The following is a 7,677-nucleotide window of genomic DNA, read 5'->3' as shown; positions in this document are numbered from 1 at the left end:
CGTAAGAAATTGCAATTAGAAATGTTACCAATCCTCTTTTAGTAAACCTTTTACGCTTTTCACCAAGCCAAACTAATCCCAGACATACCAGAATTTTCAATATAACGAAGGTGTACATATTGTTGTCTACCCTTAAATATAATATTACACGACGATACAATTTAGAACACTTTTTGGTCATAACATTTTTGCAGACTGGTAGATTTCCAATTTTACGAGGAAACATTTTGAGTCACTTTACACGTTCACCAAAATCTACCCGAAAACCGACGTTTGTTCATTTCTTAAACAGCGTAATATAATTTTGAGCTTCAGTGATTTTATACTATACTGTTCTACCGCAACGAAGGCGGCAAATATACAGTGAATTTTCTGCCAAGAAAGACGCAAAGTTGTTAGAGCCCTCCCCCTTTTCTTGAGTTGTATAATGGAAAAAGTTTAATTGCATTAGAACTATTTCCTTACTAGGTCATTTTTGAATAAACTTTAAAGGAATAATAGAGGATTTATATACGAACGATTTTTTACCTCTCCGAGTGACGATGACGTCACTTAGAGGTATTACATTGGACGTGTCTGTGTGTCTGTCACCGCTTTCGCAGTTTGCAAATACTAGCAAAAGTGTTCGCAGAAGGCAATATTGGCTTCTCCAGTATCATCGTTAGGGTTACGAGAAACCTAACCAAAGGGTTACGCAATTTCGGGTTTTCTTATTATTCATTTTGAATTAATCGCCATATATACCCTAAATTTCCATCAAAACTTGCAGAGGTTAACGGTAATAGTTAGTATAGGGCGCTGTAGGTTAGCCGTGGCATAGGGGCTAGCCACCACCGCTCTATGCATTGTAAAGGGACCCACCTGTAAACAAGCCACAGGCTTAGTGTGGAAATCCCTTCGTAGACAAAGCTTAGATTATTATTATTATTATTATTATTATTATTATTATTATTATTATTTCCAAAAATTGTTAAAAGAGGCGTACTCTTGAATTCAAACGTCAACAATAGCTATGTTTAAAATGGTTTTAGGAATAAAGAGCTCAAAATTTTAATATTCAAAAAGAAAGACTAACGAATATTTTAATACTTTAACAAGGAATTGTCAAAACGCCCAAAGTCAAAACCGGGTTTAACGAATTGTTCAAACTTGCAAACACACGCTGCGTAATTGGTTGAAACCATGTTGAAACTTTAGGAGGCTAACATTTTGAGCAACAATCCTCTGCTTGTCTTCTGAATAGTTCTTATTGTTTCTCGGTTTCCAGACAAACATTTTCGGCTTGTTGTTTTCCTTTACGATCTGTTGAGCGTCACCGCGCAAGAAAGCAGGTGTATAAAAACAACGCAATTATAGTTTTGAGAAAGTTTACCTTACAGTTTTGTTGCTTTAATTTGCAAGAATAAAGCGAGCGAAGTAGCTGTACTTTACCTAGGTTCATGTTTTCCTTTACGATCTGTCGAGCGTCACCGCGCAATTTAACAGGTGTATAAAAACAACGCAATTATAGTTTTGAGAAAGTTTACCTTACAGTTTTGTTGCCTTAATTTGCAAGAATAAAGCGAGCGAAGTAGCTGTACTTTACCTAGGTTCATGTTTTCCTTTACGATCTGTCGAGCGTCACCGCGCAATTTAACAGGTATATAAAAACAACGCAATTATAGTTTTGGGAAAGTTTACATTACAATTTTCTTTCCTTAATATGTAAGAATAAAGCGAGCGAGGTAGCTGTACTTTGCCTTGGTCGAGATTTTTTTAAAAAAAAAAAAAGAGTTTAAATGTTCATAATGTCATTTTTGAATTTCAACTATTGTACCGGTAACCACATTATATAGGCTCATGCCTCTGTGGTTGCCAGTAGCTTTGGGTTACGTAATAAATATTATTATTATTATTTATCTTTTGGAGCTGAATGGCCTTTCATGGCTCTAGCTCGACAAACAAATAAACGGAGCAAAAAAAAATATACCAAGGAATGTCGTTGACATTTGAGCATTTGCAGAAATCGAGACGTGTCGTTAACAGCAAAATTAATACATAATTCGACCAGCCACCAACACGAAAGTATTTTGACATTTGATACTGAGTCTTGAAGCATTTTCACAATGTCCGCGATGTGGTTAACGTTAATTTTCGGGGTTTTAATCATACTTGCTAATTCAATACGACCAAACGTTTTGAAACATTTTTTACTCGTGATATTATTGCAGACACTTTGACTTCCACCGAACCTAATTAATTCACGATATTGAAGCAGTTTCAATATAACGAAGGCGAACATTTTTTTCCTACACTTAATTTTCTATAGAGCATTATGGTACATTACAAATACAAAGCACATTTCCTCCAAAAAATTTCCAATTAGAGTCATTATTTTGGAGTGGTTTTCTTCTACCTAAATAACTTTATTAATTTAGAGTAAGGAATTAAATTCATTTCACCATTATTAACTTAAGCATTAAGAGGAGACAGAGTGTCATCCTTCTGTTATCCCCTTCTTTTTGAATAAGGGCATACTATCGTCTCTACTAAATTGTTTATGATGGTTGCTTCGCCGCCATCGTCAAAGTGAATGATAAATACGAAATGGAACTTAACAACAAGCTTTGAATAAAGTCAACGTCAATTCTGACGCAATTCAAGATCGAGTAATGCATCGGAGCCGATGTAAATTTGTAAATTAAGAAACGTTCTAAGATCGCTTCGCCAGTAGACAAACCAACGAACGTTTTTCTCAAATGACAAGCCGAAATTAACATAGAGTCGCAAGTGCTAATACTCGCTAAAATAACCAATAAATATAATGTACAAATTAGCGGTAGAAATGTATATATTGCTAAAGAAATGGCATTTATCATCGGTGCGTCTCTCAATAGAGAAATTGAGACGTTAACAGCAACATTTGAGAAGAATTCGACTAGCCACAAACATAAAAGTATTTTAACATTTGAATCCGAATCTTGAACCATTTTCACAATGTCTGTATGAATGGCCGCGATGTGTTGAACGTTAATATCAGGGTTTTTAATCATATTAGCTAATTCAATTACTCGAAACCGCGCAACTTGAGCTTGAAAAGCCAAAACAATTTGAAAAAGGAACGGTACAATTAAAATAAGGAAATAAGTCACGTGATCAACTGCGCTAACAATTTTGGCTAAACCAAGATTCACTTTTAAAAATCGCCAATCGTAAAGGTTGTATTCAATGTAAAGTAGAGTCTTGTTTACGTTAAATTGAGCGATTTCGACTATTGTCATTGAAATCACCAAAATGTTGGACAACAATGAGAATGTTACGAGTATTCGATAAGAACTTGTTTCAACGACATTTTTCGTCAGTGTCCAAATTTTTACGAAATTGGCGCTAAATGTTTTACTGAAGAGACAGATATTAATTATGAAGCAAGCCGCAAGTACACGCGTTATGAACATAATTTGTAACAAAATATCCAATCCGCCTATTTGGAAACGAAAATTTAGTTCTATTGCCCAAAAGATCACGCGTAATGCGTAAGAATTAGCAATTAGAAATGTTACCCATCCTTTTTTAGTGAATCGTTGACGTTTTTCACCAAACCTAACTAATCCCAGACAAACCAGAATTTTCAATACAACGAAGGTGAACATATTTTTGTCTACATTTAAATTTCCTATTCCACGACGATACATTTTAGAACACTTTTTAGTTACGACAGTTTTGCAGACGCTTAGATTTCCAATTATACGGGGAAACATTTTAAGCACTTTTGGTCACGGTTCACGATCACCAAAAATCTACCAAAATACTAACGTTTTTTCCGTTTTCCAACTTCGCAAATGTTTTTACGGTAAGAGAGTTTGGTTCATAAATAGTATGGTTTAGTTAACATGATACTGAGTAGATAGAGTGTACTGTTTTCATTATTAGTAATGCACATTACCATTTTTCCTAAACGCTACGTAACATTTGAGCAAATTAAGGGTTTACAAACTTACTCACGTTAGACTATCACCAAAATCTATCGAAACACCAAAGTTTGCTCCGTTCTTGAAACACATAACGCAATTTTTGACTCTAGAAACTTTAATCCATACATGGTAGGTGTTATTTAACATACTGTTGAGAAGGACCGTCAAGGACGGAGTATTGACCATGGACCACCGCAGTATTTGTTCCAACATGGGTGGGACTTATGTTAAACTACTAGTGAAACAAGCACCTGTTGTTGAACTATTTCAACTCTATACAACGTATAAAGTTAAAAAATTATTTTTATTAGGCAAGTCACGTTTGTTCAAAACATTAAAGGAAAAAAGTAGTTTTTAGATCAAGTTATTTTATTTATCAATTTCTATTCGCAAAAATTCTTAAGTAATATTGTCTAAGAACATAAAGTTGAGTGCAACATTACCAGTACGTAAAATGCAAGATACAACCTTCCTAAAGTCACAAACAATTTTAAGTTCCACGGTTATCTTTTATCAGGGATAGATTTAATTTGAGAAGTAGGAATGGAGAACAGAGTAATGTGGGCGCGCGTCAAAGTCCCGGGCCCCCTTCCACGGGACGGAGGGGGGTATGAAAGAAGAGGCGGGTCATAGCGACAGAGGTAAAAAGGAATAACGTATTTTTCGCCGTCGCCGACAGCAACGTCATCAGAGCGTAGGTTAAGTGAGCCAATAAGATAATTTTAACTTTTCGTTACGTGTTGAAGGGAGGGACTCTATACTGGGTGGTCTATGAGTCGGACTGAAGTAAATACTAACTGTTCTCCATTCCTACTTCTAAAATTAAATATATCCCTGGTTTAAATCATAAAACTAAGTGAAATATCAGGGAAAGTCACTATTAACTTGAAAAATTAGGAAAAATCATCATATTGAAAAGTTGGGGAAATCATAATCGTCTTGAAAAATTAGAGGAAATGGTAATCATTTGGAAAAATTGTGGAAAATCGTAATCGTCTTGAATAACTAGAGCAAATCGTATTCATTTTGAAAAATTGTGGAATAAATCTTAATTATCTTGAGAAATCAGGAAATGTTAGTACTCGCGAAATCCCTAGACATGACCCATAACCCAAAGTCAAAATTAAGTCTCAGTTTTGAATAATGTCAAATGTCAGTAAGTTTAGAAACAGAGAATACGGATTTAACTTTTCGCCAGTTCGCTGTTAGCAAAGTTCGACCAAGGACTGGTACATATTCTGGGCTTGCTTTACTTTTGGCGAACTAAAATAACTGAAAATTGAATTAAAGAATTGCAAAAACAAATTTCAAAATTCATAAATGTGTTATTTTTGCACAATGACTTGAAAACTTCTTTCCTCGACGGTCACAAGTTTGTGTTAAAGGAAAAGTTCAGGTAACATAACATTATGCCTTAAAAGAACGGCCTTTTTCTAAATTTTAAAGGAATAATATTAAAAAGAAATAAATGATCTCTTATTACAAAATAATTAGCATTTAATTAGTCTTAAAAACGAGGAGTACTGCGCCCCCATTGGTTTAGTGGCGTCTGCTAAATCGAACCACCTTACCACTATGGTACCAGTCTTAGAAATAAGGATTTTTTTGAAACTAGTCCTCGGGACCAGTGACCCCCAGCGTCTACAATATTAAACTGGTTTTTGGGACCAGTGACCCTATCCCTAATTTATTTTTTACTAATCCTATTTAAAAAATAAGGGATTATTTCCTTGACGCACAGCCCATTCGATCACACTTTGGCCTCAAAACGAGAAATGCACAAAATTATGTCAAAAATCAGAGTTAACTCTTAACATTGCTGTCAATGGGAGCCTGGGAGGAACACCGTTTTTGGTCCTAATTTTGAAAATACTTATTGAAATCTCTTGAAATTTTAATGAGATATACAAAATAGTGTTTGGTATTTTTGTTTAAAGTTTTTCTCTTTCAAAGCTTTCTGTAAGAACATTAAACTTTGCATCATAATTTAAAACCCTTCAATATGCCTCTCACTAAAATTTCAAGAGATTCGATCAAGTGAAACGGAAGAAACTTATTAAACCGTTCGAAGACCAAATTTAATTAGGGCTTACTTTCGTTCTAATATTTATACAAAAAACTATTAAAGGGAAACTTTTGAAAATTTGAAAAAGTAGCAAACGTTTTGCACATCTCTTTAAAATTTCAACAGATTTGAACCGGTAGTTTCAAAATTTGGGCTAAATAACAGTGTTCCTCCCATAGGTTAAAAGCTAGCTCCTTGAATTTTTCGAGCAAAAAAGCCCAAAATTACCAACACGCGCTTTTACATAGGAAAAGAATTGTGTGGAGTGTGAAGCCAAAGCGTGATCGAGTGGGCTGTGGTTGTAGCAAGGAAGGCAAGAATGAGAAGTTGAGAACCAGCCAAAGGCTAGGAGTCTATATCCGTGGAGTAGAAATTTATAATGACTAGAATTTTTAAACTGGTCCCTCCTGAATTTTCATAAAAGTTCTCAATTAATAAACTGGTCCCAAGGACCAGTAACCCCCGGATTTTGAATAAAAAAACTGGTCCGAGCAATTAATAAACTGGTTTTAGACCTGTGGACCTGTGCTATTTCTCGCCCTTATATCTCTCAGCCTGTGAGAAAATTCAACCAATCGCGTAGGGGTAATAGGCTCGGTTTAGCAGACGGCTCTAAACCAATGGCGGATGGTTCAGTAGTCTTCGTTTTTAAGACAAATTAAATGCTAATTATGCTTTCATATTTAGAAAAACGCCGTTCTTTAAGGTATAATGTTATGTTACCTCTACTTTTTCTTTAAGATTATGTAGGTAGGCTTCGTAGCTAATGTATTTTACATTGTTATTTTTAAATGAAAAGACGTTTTAATCCTTAAGAAAGCACTTACAATCGACGCCCATTATTCGAACAAAGATTGTACGTACATGTATTGCTGTTTACTTGAACCACTCCCTGCTTGAACCTCTGTTCGCCTTAAATAAGAATATGGATTATAACCCGTTTCCAAGTTGAGAAATATGTTATACTGTTGAATCGACCCATTGAAAGACATTTGCAATTTGTAAGAACAGAACATTGTTTCGGTTGACTTCTTCGAGCGTGTATCATGTCTAAACATTTTTTCCAAATGTTTGGCTGTGGAATTGCAAATCTAAGTGTGCGCAAAAATGTGTTCACTCTTGTTATTTTGATAATGTTGCGTTGTTTGGGACTAGTAAGGTTTTGTGAAAAGCGTCAACGATTCACTAAAAAGGGATTGTTAACATTTCTGATTGCGAATTTGTACGGATTACACGTTGTTGTTTGGGCGATTGAACTTACGTTTCGTGTTCAATTAGGCGGTGTTGATATTTTGCGTCAAATTGCGTATGTAACGCGTGTTTTTACGGTTTGCTTCATAATTAATATCTGCCTCTTCAGTAAAACATTTAGCGCCAATTTCATGAAAATATGGACTCTGACGAAAATGGAGATTGAAACAAGTTCGTTTCGAGCATTTGTAACTCTCTCATTATTGTCCAACGTTTTGATGATTTTCATCAAAATGGCCGCTATCGCGCAAGCCAACGTAAACGATACTTTACGTTATATAGAATACGACCTTTACAATTCCATGTATTTAAAATTGAATTTAGGTCTAGCCCAAATGGTAATCCAGATTGATTACGTGATTTATTTCCTTCTTTTAATTGTACCGTTTCTTTTTCAAATTGTTTTGGCTT

Source organism: Phalangium opilio, unplaced genomic scaffold (assembly GCF_054372755.1).
Source record: "Phalangium opilio isolate 3A_F unplaced genomic scaffold, DU_Popi_V2 ptg000041l_1, whole genome shotgun sequence".
Lineage (NCBI taxonomy): Eukaryota > Metazoa > Arthropoda > Arachnida > Opiliones > Phalangiidae > Phalangium > Phalangium opilio.
The sequence above is the reverse complement of the archived record's forward strand: the minus strand, read 5'-3'. Positions refer to the sequence as shown.